Raw genomic sequence first — 18309 nt, forward strand, 5'->3', positions numbered from 1 at the left:
GACACATTCAAACACATATACTCGTGCAGGCGAGGGACTACAACAAAGCACTTGGCAGTTGTGTTTGCTTGTTGAGCTTTCATTAAGTGTGATGGAGGTGTGAAGGTTTCGTTTGATCACTGTCTTATCCATATCCCAATTACTCTACCCTGTTAGCTGCCAACGGGACTGAATGGAGAAGCCAAGACAGCCTTGAAGTCCATCTGCCCTCCCCCATTTTTTTTTCACTTCAAATTAGGGTTTCTTTACACTTTTTTTTAATGGAGTTTTTAGCCCAACATGTATTTGGCTTTTGGCTGGTGAACGCAGGAGGGGGTGAATAACCTCTTTATTGAGCTTAAGATGAAAGGGATGCGATATCTCCAGTGATCTGATCTCGTGTCAGATTTAAATTCACTTCAGTCAGCAGCTACAAAAAATATAAACATTAAATGAACAACATTCTCTGTTGGTGTCGTTGGTGCTGAGACGATAACTTATAAAAAAGTACAGACCCAAACAAGAACAGCAAGAGGTTTCACAGTCTGGAGAGATGGTGAAAGACATAACTTACAGCAGATACTAATGTGGTTGGGTGAAAATCACATTTTTTATTTTTTAAATTTAATTGAAGGTTTAAAGGTCTTTTATAAGTGGAAAGTAAATGAACCAAAGAATGTATATTGATAGGAAGAAGTGAGAGTCAATTGGTCGTTCAATTGCAACATCAGCGCCAAGCAGCAGAGCTACGCTTCCGCCATTTTGGACTGAAAGCGACTACCGGACGACAGTAAAACGTCCGCCTACAACGTGCCGTACAAAAGTAAATCTTAATAACTTTTTTCTATTCTAATATTTAATGTCTCTACCGAAATGGCATGTGTTGAATGATAAAAATATGATAAATATACATTCTATTATAATTATTTACTTACTTACTTATTTATTTATTAAACTGTTTTGCCGGTTCCCACAGGAGCACAAAGTGAGCGATGGACATAAATTGAAGTTAGAAAAATCCAGCACACAGATTTTGAGACCAATCTCAAACCTTTTCATGTCAAGGATCCAAAATGGAGTCCAACAGACCACAGGCCATGGATGTAGAAGAGGGTCCAGTAGACCACAGACCATGGATGTAGAAGAGGGTCCCGTAGACCACAGACCATGGATGTAGAAGAGGGTCCAGTAGACCACAGACCATGGATGTAGAAGAGGGTCCAGTAGACCACAGACCATGGATGTAGAAGAGGGTCCCGTAGACCACAGACCATGGATGTAGAAGAGGGTCCAATAGACCACCGACCATGGATGTAGAAGAGGGTCCAACAGACCACAGACCTTGGATGTAGAAGAGGATCCAATAGACCACCGACCATGGATGTAGAAGAGGGTCCAACAGACCACAGACCATGGATGTAGAAGAGGGTCCAATAGACCACAGACCATGGATGTAGAAGAGGGTCCAACAGACCACAGACCTTGGATGTAGAAGTGGGTCCAATAGACCACAGACCATGGATGTAGAAGAGGGTCCAATAGACCACAGACCATGGATGTAGAAGAGGGTCCAGTAGACCACAGACCATGGATGTAGAAGAGGTTGTGTCCTGTGCTTTTGTCCTGCGTGTTAGTAAATAGCTTACAACTCCATTAAACTCTGTGTATGTCATGCTACTAGCACTACTAGCTACTGGCCGATAGCTGGTTGTTTGGGAACAGAAACGTTAATACATCCACCACGGTACAGGCTTACAGCATACAGCCCATGGGTGTATTATAAGATAATAAAAGTGCTGAATTACAGCCAATACTGTATATCCATTATTACAGCCGCATACAGCTAGCAGGAAGCTGGCAGAACCCGATATGTCATATGAGCGTGCAGGGCGGTGCAGTCCCGTGGGTCTGATGCACGTTCATTATGCCGAGGAAAATAACTCTGGATTCAGCTGTTAGTTCATTTTACAACTTTTAGGACATAATGATTTAAATGAGGGCTATTCAAGTGTACGTACTGGGGAGTTGATTTACCTAAAAAAAAGTATCCTCTGATTTACAGACGTGTATTTATACATCCATGGCCACAGACTCATTGGCATTTTCAGTCCAAAATGGCGGCAGCGCTACCGCAGCGCCATCTAGCGGCTCTTCTCAAAAAAGCACCGGAGTTTCGTCTCCTTGCTTCTACACTCTTTGATTTAACTCATGAAAAATAAGTTACATTTGGGAGTTTACGTTTTTGACCCAAAACTACAGTTGATCAGTACTGAACCTTTAAGCTGAAAAGTGCAAAGGGAATCTTTAATGTAACTGATCAGATTTATAACTTGCTGCTTTAAAGTTCCTCTCACTGGGGACGAAAAAAAATGAAATTCCAATGACAGCTCAGCTGTCGGTTGGGACACTTTTGTATCGACACCAAATAACCTCTCATTACTCACAGAATACTTGAACAGTAATGAAAAGAATTTGATCCTACAACAGATACAGTTATTCGCTAACAATTTATCAAGTTTTTTAGAGCCCAACCCAAATGTGAAAAGTACAATTTTATTAAATGTACAAAATTCTGCCTCCCCAGGACGGTTGAGACACCTTGTTCTGGGCAACAAAAAAAAAACCCGTAATCATTTAAATTGAAAAAAAATAATTAAAATCATTATATTTTCATAAATTACTGATATGAAATTTGGTAAAAAGGGTAACTGACTGGCTGCCACTTGAGTAAAACATTCACTCAGTAACTTCTCGTGGCTCTTATTCATTGAGGGACAGTATTTGTCTTGTTTTTGTCTGCTTTTTGTTGGTTTATAACGAGGTAGGAACAATACTGTCCCAACCGTCCCAGGGAGAGCAGACACTTGGACACTTTGGACTCATGTGATGACTGGTTGAAGAGCTGGTAACTTTTATAGACCTATTTTTGTATTGAACTCAACATATGTTATTTGAGTTTGTAAGCTGTTGGAACGAGCTTAAAGTTTACAAACAGATTGAATTTAGTCAGAATCCCATACTAAACTGAAGAGAGGAGGACCATAACTCATGATGCCATTATTAAACTCTGATTGCATTTGCTTACTGTAGCTTTAAGAAAACAATAAACAAACTCTATATTCAGATACTACAAAGCCTGGAGCGGAACTGAAATGATTTGAATCAGTGATGTAGAATTTCCACCGCTGCCCGATGGTGACATATACATGATACATTTATTTAGAGAAAAGGTATACTTTAAGTTGTCAATAATGCACAATGAAGGGTCCCATCTCGAGAAAACAATAGAACAGGTGGAGTTGTTAGAATCCAACTTGTACTTTATTTCATTATCAGGACACGTCCGAGTGCATTACTGTGCTTATACCACGGCTACTCTGCAAGAGAAAAAATGGTTTGAGTTTGTTTATAGTGAGTTTAACAGAGATTAATTTCATCAGCGAAAGATAACCGATAACATAGCATGATGTAACATGATTGTTGCTACGGTTACCTACAGTTCAGTATGCCTTGCACACTGATTTAGTAGCAGTAATTCCGGTTTATTATACCTTGAGGGTTGGACAACACCATGGAAATACATGGTGTTGTCCATCATTCCTATCATAATAACATTGTACTCACCAAGTAAATCTCTAAGAATTCCCAACGGAGGGAGATCAGACAGGTTTAAAACCAAGATATTGACAAGTCAAGTCAAAATCACAAATCACAAATTTGCCTCGGGGGGCTTTACAATCTGTACAGGATACGACACCCTCTGTCCTTGACAGTGTGACCCTCTCATCCAATAAGGAAACACTTAACCAAAAAAAACCTTTTAACAGGGAAAAAAATGAAAGAAACCTCAGGAAGAGCAACAGAGGAGGGATCCCCCTTCCAGGATGGACAGATGTGCAATAGATGTCTGTACAGAGTAATAACATAATGAAAATACAACATAGACAATCCATGAAAAAGATTAATATGTATAATGTGAATATAAGTGAGAAGGTGGATCATGGAGGATGTCAAGCAGCTTCCAGGCGTCGCCAAACCGGTAGAGCCAGAGCAACACGACCTCCTCTCCACGCCAAACAGGTAGAGCCAGAGCAACACAACCTCCTCTCCACGCCAAACCAGTAGAGCCAGGGCAACACGACCTCCTCTCCACGCCAACCAGATAGAGCCTTGGCAACACAACCTCCTCTCCCCGCCATTTAGGTAGAACCAGAGCAACACAACCTCCTCTCCACGCCATTTAGGTAGAACCAGTGCAATGCAACCTCCTCTCCACGCCAGATTGATAGAACCAGAGCAACACGACCTCCTCTCCACGTCAAGATAGATAGAGCCCGAGCAACACGACCTCCTCTCCACCATGAACCTAGAGAGAGGACCGTATTTTTGTTTTTAGCAGTGGCTTAAAATTAATAATAGACATTATTAACATTATTATTAACAATAGACAGATTTATTTGGGATAGAAAATGAAGCCAAACAGTAAAATGATTACCCTGTATACTGTAACATCCAACAATACAGTATACAGACTTCCTGCTTCAACTTTAGTCTACTGTACTTAGCATACCTGATGAGGGTATATTACTGACATTTTAGTGCTTTCACTTTCAGTTTTACCTCAAAATAAAAGCGGTTAAAATAATCTGGATAAGCTGTTGTTTGGGTTAGTCTGAGTCTGACTGCTCATGCTTCTTGTCCTATCAGATTTGTTTTTAGTCACATCATGTTCCCGGATCACAGCAGTTACTTTGCTAAGTACAATGTTTTATTACTGATTGTAATGACGGCTAACACTATGAAAAAAAGGCCCAAGTTCTAATAAAAAAACGAAATGATCCTTTTGAGTTGAGCAGAACTTTATGTTGTACACTTTAAACTGCCAGCCCTTCTTTTCTATGGCTATTGGTTCACACTGCAAGCAGCTTGTTGATGCAGCTACAACATTTTCAACACTTATTCTTTGCTGGGTCTTTGCCTTTTCATGGATATATTTTGGGTTTTATATGTTTTCATATTTTGTTGTCCATAACATTTCTGATGACTGCCTGTTTATATTGCCCACGGCACAAACATACATCAAGGGGAAAAATAAACATCAGGCCAGGAGAAACATATCAGTCCTGCATGTCTCTGGTGGACTGGTGTAATAACTGCAGTCACTCATTTAGCATTATATAACAGCACAGGGTACCATGATATTGTACAAGGCTCAGCTGTACGGAGGTCAGGTGTGCACTGCCATTGACCTCATTTACTATTCTAATCACACACACACACACACGGCTGTCTGCTCAGTCTGAAGTGTCCAGCCCGAGGCCATGTGGGTGTAAAGAGACAAGTGTCAGGATGTGAAGTGAGACAAGGTTGCACACCGGGAGGAACAATCCTCTGTCTGTCTCCGAGGCTTTGCAGTTACAAGTTAATAATACTAGATCTGTGAACATATCCCATGATGCATTGTTGCAATGCATGGCTGGACCATCAATGACCCCTTTTCCTCTTATACATCTGCCACCACCTTTTACACACCGCACTGCCTGGATAATAAATAAAATACCTGAAGTTCTCCTTTTTAATGTGATTTTCAGGGACATTTGGCTATAAAGTATTTAACTGAATAATGACGTGCTACGAAAAGTAGACAGCTGAAATAAACAGCTGGAAACTGGCAACAAGCTTGTCAGAAGATGCTGTCCTCATCACATCCATCATTCACCTCCCCAATGAGTTGTTTTTTTCTTATTTTTTTGTACTTACTACACACAAGCCGTTTTTCCATTCCACGGTACGGCTCTGCTCGATTCAACTCACCTTTTAGTACCAGGTCCTTTTTCTCTATTCGTTTTCCACTGTAAATAGTACCCCCCTCAGTGTAGGTGTGATTCTCAGCTGATCGCCGTAGCGACGCCACGTCGGCAATCAAACAGCGGATCTACACTTCATCAGTTGTACCGCGTAGTTTTGCGAGCTGACGTTTTTTTTTAAAAATCTGGGTCGAGTGAATAAAAAAAAACTGTGTTGCTATTGACGGTAGCTTGACTATCTAAAAACGGGGGGATTGTGCACATTGTCCCGTGTCGCGCTGGTGACGATTCTCTCTCACCAATCAGTGGTCTGCAGTGTTTTAACTCCACCTTCTGTGTCGGCTCAGCTCCTCACTTGGAGCCTTGACCAAGGTGGTACTAAAAAAAGTTACAGGTACCATCCACAACTTTTGCTGATGGAAACGCAAAAATTCTAATGTGTAACGAACTGAACTGGACTTCTTGGTGGAAACCCGACTTTACAGTACTTGTGGAAGTTGGGGTCATAGTCAACTTGCACTACACTGTGATGTTATTTTTTATTTACTCTTTTCAAATGAGCTTGATATATCTTTTTTATAATGTCCCGCGTTCCTTTTTGATCTCGTCTTAATGGCTTTTATGCGTTGTGTGAAGCACTTTAAATTGCTTTACTGAAACTAGCTATACAAATAAACTTGACCTGCCTTGACTTGCCTTCTGGCTGCTTTTCTTCTTCCTAAGGCTCAATATTTGCTTGTACTGAGCTATTTTTCTCACCTAAAAGCACCGTGCAAGCTGAATGAAGTCAATGACAAAAAGTTGAAAAATGTAGATGTCAGTTTTGCCACCACATTTTGTCTGACAAATATTTTCAAGGTAATCTGTCAATTTTCATCTGTATTTCTTATATGTTTTGCTCTTGGTTCTGTTTTCATTTTATAGCGGTCTCAAGAAACACATGAAATCTGCATGAAACGTGGGAGAATTACATGGTGGACACGCAACATAAAGACACTGGGAACAGAAATAGTGCAGTGGACACAAAGGAGCTAGGGATGGATAAAATAATTATAGAAACACGATTTGCACAATTCTCCTGAAGAAACAAGATATGTATGCACTTTCTTCCTGACACATGGCAGTGCCTCCTCGTATCCAAAATAATTCAATTCAAAGTTGGACTAGAACTGATACAGTTAAATATTCATCTTAACCTCTTAAGCCCTAGGGGTGTTGGAAGGTGTGTTTCTCCTAGACAGACATACTCAAAATAAATCAAGAATAGCTTGGTCTCTATGGATAAGTAAGACCTCAGAGAATTCATGTCACAAGACACATTCACCTACACACTGCTAAAAGGATGTGGTCATATGTGGCCCAGACCTCCTCTGAATGTGGTCTGAAAGATCCGATCTCAATGCGTCCTCAATGCATCTTGAGTGCGTTCACACCTGTACTTAGAGCTGTCCACTTGTCATCAGATCATTGAGGACGCATGTTAATACCAGGTCTGAACAGGGCCTAATAGTCCTCATCAGTTTTATTGACTAATAAGGCGTCTCCAACATTTAACAGTGCAGTTTATTGATGGATGTCTATTTCTGATAACAGGCACACAGACTTTTTGTGTTCCTGCAGGATTTGGAGGGTTAATTGTTGTCTTCCTGTCATTCATGTGTTGTCCTCTGTATTTACTCATTTGTTCAGCACATCTCTTTGTAAAGACTGAAAACATCTTTGTAGGTTTGAAGTCAGTCATTATGTGTTATGTCTAGTCCCTGTAGGTTTTAATAATCTTCACATTTGTTCCATACCACCATAGATCAGTTGCATTAATGCTAATCACACTTCTATAATCACGTCTATTGATCACCTTCCCACACATATTCGACTGCATCTAATTCCAAGATGATGAAAGGCTGATGGCATACACCTAATTTTCTCTGTATTGCACCGGTTTCTTCTTCAGGAGTGAATGTTTGAAGAGTCTTACGTTTCTGTGTTGACGTGAGCTTCAGCTGTTCACAGAAAAAGGGGTTTTCAGAAACGTCCTTGATATTTCTTTGTCTGAACCAATCTGCATTGATGGAGAGAACAAGAGAAAAATCTTTCTTGTCATGACGAAATGAGCTCGTAAACAGAGAGTGCTGTTTAGTTGCAGCCACCGTCGTCTAAACGCCACCGCTCGAAACAGAAAACAGATTGTTTCTGTGTAGTTCTGGGCTTTGCTGCCGTCACAAGAAGATTCTCATTACAGTACGTCGTGTAGAAGCAATAAAATCATAATTGTTTCATGGCTTGAAACAGCTAAGCTATCTAAGTTTTTTGTTTCTTGGTTGCTGTGTCTACAGAAATATCACAGTGTTAAGTCTTCGTTTCATCATAGCTCATTATGTTGTGAAGAATCAATAAAATCGTGCAATTATGGCTTTTCTGCTTTGAAACAACCCTTTTGTTTGAGGAGTTTGTCCTCATCTTCTCTATCAGCGGCGCACACACCTTTCCCTTTGATGCTGTAGATTTCCATCATTAAATCATGGGACGATAATAAAACGATCAAATGATTTGCTTTTAAACCAAATTTACTGTCTCTCCACAGTTTCTCACTTCACTGTAAGAAACTATGAAATGATCAACTCTTTTGTTTCAATGATACAGAGACCATGCAGTCATCATTGAAGAGGCTGGGACAGGCTACAGGCGGTAGACAAAATATACTGTAGGGATAAAACAGCCCAGTAACTCCTCCATATTGGATGATTCTGAACATTCTTAGGGCGTCTGTGGGCTGGAGGCAACCTCTCCAACCCGTTCTCACTCCCAACTCGTCAAATACAGCCGATTGGGCAGCGCCCCTCGGCATCAGAAACCGTTGCATAGAGTTACCCTTTAGCAACAGTATGTGACGAACCGGGCTTTCAACTAACTCCAATATAAACCCACCCATGGCGGTAATACACGGTCGGAGCAAGTGACGTAGTATTAGTAATGTGAGAGTCCGCTAAGGATGGACGGGTCAAACAACCACAAGACTTTCAACCTGTGCGAAACTAAAAGTAGCGTTGACTTAAGTTGTTGGGTCGGTCTTTAGTGACATGAGTCCCTAGTCACATGAGTCATTTAGTATTGTCAGCCACCAGTAAGTCACTACTCAGTGAAGTTAACGTCAACCACGACCGTTTCCTAACCTTACCCAAGGCCTATGTAAAGGAGGCTGGGTCACGGGTGGACATGGGTCTTGGGGTATGGGGTATAACACATGCGCAGTGTAACTGAAGCTGCAGTCGTACGTTGCGATTGGCTCAATTTTGGCGAGTGCAGATCAGATTTTACTGCGCATGTGTTATACCCCCAAAGATATGACGCGTTGATGACGCATGACCCAGCCTACTTTCCAAAGGCCTTGATCCTACCAAGCTGGTTGTGTTGCCTAAACCTAACATCCTGTGAACGGAAATTTATTTTGAAAGGACACTATGCATGTAACGCGCGTATATTGACACGCCGTCCCTGGTCCGTCCAAAAGTAACGCAAGAGGGTTACCCTGTGTGTCGGTCTCCGATGCCGAGGGGCACTGACCAAGTGGCGGCAGTTGACAAGTTGGGAGTGAGAATGTGTTGGCCAATCAGCTATTTCATCGACTGTATTGCTAAATATGCCACTGTAAGCCACTTGTACATAAGTCTGTTGCTGTGATCACTGCGTAAAAAAAAATCGAACTTAAGTAAAGAAAACAGAGCTCTGGAAATCTGCCTGGATTGGTTAATGTTAGGGAACGACCCTGGTCATGGTTGAAATAAACCAATGTTAGGTAATGTGTCAAAGTTTGACATTTTTGTTGACCAGCCTTCCTGATCACCTTCCACTGCAAACCATAGCCATGTTTCCATTCACATATTTTTATGTACACTTTGAAGTATCGCATTAGAAAAGCTGTACGGAAACGGCAAAATTCGATAAATCTTCCTCAACTGCAAAAGGTTTTTACGCTTGCTGGAGGTGGTTGATGCACAAAATGGATTATGGAAACACCTATTATATTCCCATATTGTGTGAATGCTTGTCTTCGTCTCCGAACATCATGAAACATGTCCGATTCTAGCTGATATGAAATTTAAACTTGCCCAAATGAAACTAATTCCTGAAGATCACTCTCCATTTTTCTACTGTAGATGGTTAGATGACCAAGGTGAGTTGTTTGTTTACTGGCGGATTACTTTAATTTTAAGTTTAATCGCTCCAAACCAGTTGATGGAAACGCACCTAATTCGCATTTCTTTTTTGCGTCATTTCAAAAGTTTTCTTAAAATTTGCTTGACAATTGAATGGAAACACGATTTATGACAGCATAACATATTTCTTCCTTTGCTCCTGACGAAGAGTCATACATTCTGCAGCCTCTAGAGGCCTTGAACGCAAACATGTTGCTTTTGGGCATTTGTTGTTTGTAAGGGAGGACAGTATCCATTGCTGATGTTTTCTGCCATATCAGACGTCTTTGTTACGAATGCACCGATCTGACTTTTTCAGTAAAGATAGCGATACCCGGGCTTTCGGTGTCGGCCGATACAGAGTACCGGTCCGACACAGAGTACCGATCCGATACCAGTGTTTAATTAATATGCTGTATGCCCCGCTGTTTGGAAGTGACTGGGATCATTCTTTTATGTTTACGGCAACACCAGGCCTGACTGATACATTGCTTTCCTAACTTTGTAAAAAAAAATACAACAAATAAATACGTAGCCTAGATATAAATTTACTGAATTGTGTTGAAATAATAAATCGTGCACCAGCAACTTGGTAAAAAAATGTCAAACCTTTTTAACGCAGCATCAAATTAGTCAAAACTGAAAGAGGATTAAAATTCTAGTATGTAATGTATATAATATTATATGTATAGAAATGACTTGAATAGATCGGCCCCATTGTCAATGATACCCAATCCAGCTATTTCAGTCAGTTTCGGCCCGGTATCCAATCCGGTATCGGTGCATAGTCTTTGAAGCGATGTTACCCCTGCCAAGATCTCAACAGAAAACCTAATGAAAGACTGACTAAAACAAGCAAGTTGTAATAAACCGATATCTTTTATCCTGTGCTTTTGCTTCCCCTCTCTCTGCCTGTTTTTACACTAGATAAAGTAGATTTATCTGTAGAAGTGCAACACACATTCTGATTCAAAGTTGTTTTTCATATCATTTCAGTGCATTATGTAAAAGCAAAAAATTATGCATCCCTCCCCGTTTTTACCCGCTGCATCACAGCGAACACTGTTTATAAATTTACTTTTGGTTTTATTTTATTCATCACTAATCATTTACTTTCACAAAGATCAGGTTATTAATTCCTACAGCTTGAAATAACCATACTACCCCCACCTTTCCTGCTGTGATCACTAGTGTTACTGTATAACACACACACACACACACACACACACACACGTACATTTTCTTTGACTGTACGCTGCGTTGCTCCAGTGACGGAGGACTTTTTGATGTTGGCAACAGTGCCGGATCAAAGTCAAACACAAAAGCTCAGTGTGGGGGGGGCAGATCTGCAGAGGGAGAGACAAGAGAGAGGGCAACCCCCTCCTTCAACTCCACCCCACCCCCCCAACTCCCCCCAGGAGTCACCCAGTCAGTCTGACACACACACACACACACACACACACACACACACACACACACACACACACAGTCTCCACGGATATACACCGATGAGATCATCCCTGATGAGATCATCATCTCTTGCTCACTGTCTCTCCGGATTTCATACATCATTTTAAGAACAAAGGTAATATAACGGTTAAGATGTCACATGCAAAAACAAATACATAAATTGAATAAATACAAAAATAAATGATACAATAGTTTTCATACTCTCTCAGTCTCTCTCACAACAGACAGGATTTTAGGATACAACAAAGCTTAAAACAGTACATTAAAGATTCATGATTAAATAACTAAATAAAAGACATACATAAAAGATAATGAAATGGCATATTCGTGTTCATATTCTCAATATGTCGCTTCAGCTCAAGTAGCTCTTTAAATTTTAAGATTTTTTTCTGACTTTAAAAGAACCATTCTACTGTACATCGATGTCAGATACAACATAATATAACGTCAATGATGAGAGGCACAGTCTCAATTTTTTTTAAATTTTGTAGTTGGAACAGAGTTTTTAAGATGATTATTCAATTTCCGAGCTTGTGAAACAGGTACAATGATATTTTCCTTTGTAAAGTGGTTATATATATTTTTTAAAATAAAAGTTATATGTCAAAGTCAAGAATGATCACCAAGCTGTCTGGAGCTTTTTAGCCTCTTTTAGCTCATTGTTAAAAAAAGGAACATCTATCAGCTAAGAAAGCCAGATACATCAGCCCGTTCTCATTCCCAGGGCGTCAAATACCGACGCCTTGTCACGGTCGTCGGTGTTCGATACCGCCGCACAAGGCACCCTTTAGTGGCGGTATGAAACGCACCGGGCTTTCCATTAACTACAATGTGATCAGCAGCAAAAGTAAATGCTCAGGGATGATGTAATTTAAAGAGCGAAAGACATGCAGGGCGGGTGGTAGGGGAGGTGGATGGGTCCAACAAACAGAGGGCTTTCATCCTGGAGACCGCTGTTCATGTCCTGTGCGTTACGTTTCACTTTCACGTGAAGTCACTTTTTCACTGTACAAGTAGTGATCTTAAACCCAACTATGGTGTTTTGTCCTTAAACCTAACTAAGTGGTTTTGTTGCCTAATCCTAAACAAGTGTTTTTGTTTGATTCACAACATTAAGGTTCTGGTGGGATGAGACATGCTGGATATTTTTCTCAGGAGTTGGTGCAGACCAAACCAGAGCTAAGACTAAATCTTAGACTTTCATTTATCAGAAGACAAACATGACTCTAAATGAATGCTGACGTTGATCTTCGTCCGCTGGATGTGTGATCACGTCCGTCTGTCACATTGATCACTATAAGCAGCGTTCTTTTCTAATTTTTAATCGTCATTTCTATATTTATTACATTAATTACAAATGTATGAAACAGTCAGCGTCGCCACTTTTGGTCCACTGCCAATTTATTTTGCCTTTTCCCTCACCAAGGGCCCGCTTGGGGTTTGCCGTTTTTAGCCGGCTCTGTGTCACTGCAGTGTGGGCAATGCGGGCAGAGCCGGTTCAGAGCCGGTTCAGGATCGGCAGAGTTTCACTTCGGAGGCATTACATGACAAGGTATTATCAATCCACCTGACGAGCGCGGCTTCAACCACAGGTGCTTTCCCCGTGCGCATTCGTAACACAACGTTAGCTTACTGTAGTTTTAAAATGTTTATCTATATGTTGTCATGTATGAAAAATGAAAACCTTTTATGTCATATAAGCGGTTGATCACTGAAACCGTGATCCATATAAGGGATTTCCACTGTAACTGTTTGCTAACATGCTAGCAATCAACAAGCCAACACGCTACTAAGTAACTTGGCACGTCAGAGTTGTTTCCAGGTTAAAACAGGTTTTTTTTCTGATCTGAAGTGGACCAAAATAATATAAAAAATGAAATCTGGAATTTATTTTATTTGGTCAGAAAACAGAAACTGATTAGAGCAACAAAAATAGATGTTCTGGCTGTATAGGCTGAATCATTACCTCGCTATATTGAGAGACAAGCAAATATTTATGTGTCAATATTGCAGATTACTACTTTAATTTTGAGATTTGACTCTAATGTGTTTCTCTCTCAAGTTTCTCTCATTATTGCACCGATCTGTCTTTAATCGGTGTCTCTGTGACGCTCATTCCTTTCTTTCTCCCGTCTCTTTCCTCATCTCTGTATTGAACATCTTTTGTCCCTATCTCTGCTGGTCTTGCTCCCACTTTGTCTTGCTGTATTGGCGTCACCACTCATGAGAAATCACATTTCCAACGCAGTTTACAATATTTTTCGTTCTCTATCTGCAATTTCTTTCTTCCTAAAAAAAACAAAAACACCCAAGACCACAATGAATACACTCGTCCCCACCAACACACACCAGCACACACACACGCACACACACACACACACACACACACACACATACGGAGCACAACTTGCTAGCTCCCGGGGTGACTCGAATGGAGTAACATCCCTCCAAGGCCACGCAACTTTCTTAATTAAAGGCATAAATTTCTTCTCCCGCTTTTTTTCCACGACAGAACTACGGGGCGTTCGTTTCGTTTGCCTCAGCTGAGCCTCCATGAAGACAACGGTGATGAAAAAAAGAAATAAATAAGCAGCGAACCCTCAGCGACTCAGATGTGCTACTGTAGCAAGTCCTCAAGGAACCCTATCCTGAGAGTGCCGTCATTTACATATTGCTTTGATGAAAGAATACATTTATTTGGTTTTTATTTGCATCAGTGGGACAAGAGGATCTTTATTCCTCCTTCTCACTCTTCTCCTCCCTCCCCAAAAAGTGAAAACGGAAGAAAAATGTGCGTTTTATTTTGAGGTCTTATTGAAATTCTGGGGTTAATTTAAAGGTGCAAGCTTTGTTTGTGTGCGGAGGCTCCAGTTGCTGAAGGTGTGTTGTGATCAGTTTGGTTCTGTTTCTATTAGAGCTCAGTGGCAATTTTAGGACAAACCCTTTTTCACTTTGTCGTTCTTTGTCAGCCTTAGCGATATTTCTGTCAGACTCTCAGTGTTATCACACTCAGGTCTACCCTGATTAAAGGAATACTTCACCTATGAAATGACCATTTGTATATCAATGACTCACAGAGTGTTACCTTGAATTCTTGAAGAAAACTTTTTTTTATTTCGTATCCCTCCACAGTGTCAATTTCCGCTTGTTATATGCATACAGTCAAAATAAACTTCCGTCTTCAACTTGGTTAGGTTTCGGCAACAAAACTACTTAGTTTGGTTTAGGAAAAGATCGTGGTTTGAGTTACAATAACTACAGAAGTTACGTTACAAATAAATCTACGTTGACCTCTGGTTTCACACAGGACATGAACGTTGGTCTCCTGAGTGAAAGTCCTGTGTTTTTGGACCCACCCGTCCACCCCGACCTCCTGCCTACACGGCGTTTGTTATACTTCCTGGTTCATGATTACGTGGATTGAATACGAAATGATTTTGTGGTATATATGCAAATGACAGTGCATTACTTTTCATTGGTGTAGCAACATACAGTGTATGAGAACAGCCTGCACATGTTGTCGTACTGTCAATTGTACAGCATTTTGCTGGATATTCATTTATTCATTCATGCAGTTGGCATATTATTATAACATTGAGAATATAGCAGGGAAAGACTACTGGTCGAAAAACTTGATTAATTTAGATTTTAGTCGCCATTATCTGTTATCAAATCTGCTCAAATCATGATCTTCCTCATTATTTTCTAGCTCGGCCTGGATGCTACCGTGATTTTAATTAATCCTGCTCATGAGTGAATAAAACAATCTTTGCCTCTATCACCAACCTCTTTCTCTCTCTCTCTCTCTCTCAACCTTCTTTAGACGAGTCTGTCATTGTCCTTTTGCCTTTCAACTGTGTAAACATGAATTGCGGTTGTAAAACCGTGTTTGTATGAGGAGCTTCGCCTTGAGACCAAAACTTTCATTGTCATTTATTTTACACACCATTTCACTGACCTTCACTTGGAGGCAACATTGTTACTGCTCAACTTGAACTATAGGTGACTCGATAAACAACGTCTGAATCACTTTACCGGCTGTGCAGTAGAGCCTGCTCTTAAGAAATGGAATGAAATGAGCACACTTTAAAAAATAAAAACACTTACATGAGAAAAAAAAAATCCCTTCCCAGTAATAAAAAGGTTTTGGTTAAGTGCGTTATGATTGGGATGGGTTTAAACATTTTGCATTCATTTCTTCACAACCCAGGTTCAATTCCCAACGTGTAACACCAGGTTCCTATTCGACATTAACAAACCCTTCCTAAAACTGAAAATTGTAATTACTTGCATAATTAGCTTACCATTTTCATCTGCTCATGTTGTCACAGATATCCATTGTGTAGTGGAGGACGTTGATCTGGATGTAGCCAGCAGTTTGGGGAGGTTTGGAGCACCAAAATGAATACAAAGTGTCAAGAAACTTATTTCAAAGGTTTGTTTTACTTTTCAATATTACTATATATAGGGTGATAATACATATTTGAACTAAGAAAACATCACAAAGAGGCTGTATTCAGGGATTAAAGCAATTATTAGGTCATTATTAAACAGTCGTACTGTCACATTACATCTTCCTTTAACAATCAAAACGTTTGCATACGTAATTTAGCTAATCAGATAAGAGCTAGCTTGCGTTCGTTATTGTGAAGCTAATGGTAGTTCATAGATATTATGTTATGTGTAACATAATATTGCGTTTAAAACATGAAATGTACGATAACGTCACAAGTCTAATATCGCAAACAAAGAAGCTGATGGCATGTCTGAACAGTAGGTTAACTCAGCAATATTTAACGTTCGATAACTTTTCTTCTATTCTAAATTACTTTAGGTGCGCCAACATGTTGGAGATTAACTAGAAGCTAACGCTACACAGATTAAACACCATCAATTTGTATTGATGTCACAATAGTAAGCATGACATGTGTAACTGTTAACTTTAGACACAGAGGTATTTACTACTATTTGACTCTTATTCTGATTGCTCTTATTAGTATGATATTGATAAGTGCCTGAAAATGAACGTAATAGTAATTGCAGTAGCAGTGTTAGGGGTAATATTGATGATCACTGAAACGGAGGAGGACATTTCATTGTACATTATTTTATATTATATACTTGGCAAACGTGAGTTTTAACAATTCCTTATGATAAATGAATTATTTTCTATCACTTAAGAAATTCAGTTCATGTCAGCCTACAGTACACACTCATCTCATGAGAGTCTTGCAGCGATTATAGCTTAACTATCCAGGGACAAAACTACTCCTTTTTCAACTAGGCTTTAAACAGAATAACTGTACAACAATATATTCAAACTAGAGTTAATCTTATTAGTGTTGGACAAGAAATACAAAACACAAAATAAAAGATGAGAACACTTCCTCCCTCTCTCAAATCCCACTTGGTACAGTCCAGATTGCCCAGAGAACGGTGGGTTTATGTGTGCACGTTCATGAGAGCACCATCTTCAACCAGCAAAGAACCTCAAAGAAAATAACTTTTATTCAAAGTGAACGAGAAAGCAAATAAAGAAATAATGAAATGAAAAGATAAAAAACATGTTTAAAGTAACTGAACCAGATCCAGAATTAAGAATATTAGTACAAAAAACTGGTCTAAAACCAAAATACTTAAAGCTGAAGTAGGCGAGATTGGAGCAAATATGATTAAAAAAAGTTATTTTTATAAAACGGTCGCTATATCCTGACATTAGTGCATGAAACAGGTAACCTGAAAAAAATCATGTGCCTCTGTGTCCTACGGTGCTCCTAACGGCATCTGCAAGATTTCACAGACCAGAGGAAAACAAGCAGTCAAAGTTAATCTGAGGTCCGCTGTCCAGCTGCCGTCTATGACTGGCTGTCAATCACTGACGAACTCCGACCAAACGGTCAAACTAGGCAGCGCTGATCAAATTTGAATCAATATTCTGTTACTGTAATGTCTATTTCTCCTCCATGTTTTCAGAATCATCTTGTAGTGTACTGTTTAGCTGTAAAATTTGAAAGTTTATGTCGTGGTAGCCATTGTGAAATCTCTCGAAGGAACACCAAACTATCGGTCACAGTGCCGGAGCACAGCGGAGAACGCTTTCTCTCTGAAATGACCTGTGATTGGTCAAAGTCTCCCGTCACGGGCTAGATTTTTAAAACCTGAAAACAGAGCCATGAGGAGGTGCAGAAGTCTAGTTTTCTCTCAGAACACTTGAATTACAATATGATGAAAGGTTATTACGGAATTTTTGCCCAATGATGCCAAAAATATACTGCCTACTGCCCCTGTAAGCTATTGCTTCAACCATTTTCCCCCAAGCTTGTTAACTGGCCTCCATGGAGGGGGAGTTTAAACTTTTTAGTTTACTGTTTAGGACTGATGTGGCTTTAGTACAAGTAATCACTGACTACGCTTACATGCACAAAATATTCAGTTTTTTCCAAAAAAGACAATATCCCAACTAAGCTAATGAAAATGAATATTCCGCTAATATATCCATTTATATGCAGCCGTGCATACTCCGATTAACGTAACCGGTGGCGGACTTGTTGGACTGTGCAAACATAGCCTCCCTCTTTCATTCCTTCTACCAGCTTCTTGAAAAGGTCGACATTGCGATATTTGAACATATCCAAAAACCTGTTGATATCCAAGTCTTTCAAAATGTTTAAAAGTAGGTGTGTTTCTCCTTCTGAGCTTTTCTTTTGGGCACGTATCTCTGCAAACTGTCAACTAGGGGCGGCTGTGGTTCAGAGGGTAGAGCCGGTTGTCCACCAATCGGAAGGTCGGTGGTTCGATCCCCTGCCCCGGGTCACATGTCGATGTGACATGTGACCCGGAGCACTTAAGACACTTAACCC

Source organism: Sebastes fasciatus, chromosome 11, assembly GCF_043250625.1.
Source record: "Sebastes fasciatus isolate fSebFas1 chromosome 11, fSebFas1.pri, whole genome shotgun sequence".
NCBI lineage: Eukaryota > Metazoa > Chordata > Actinopteri > Perciformes > Sebastidae > Sebastes > Sebastes fasciatus.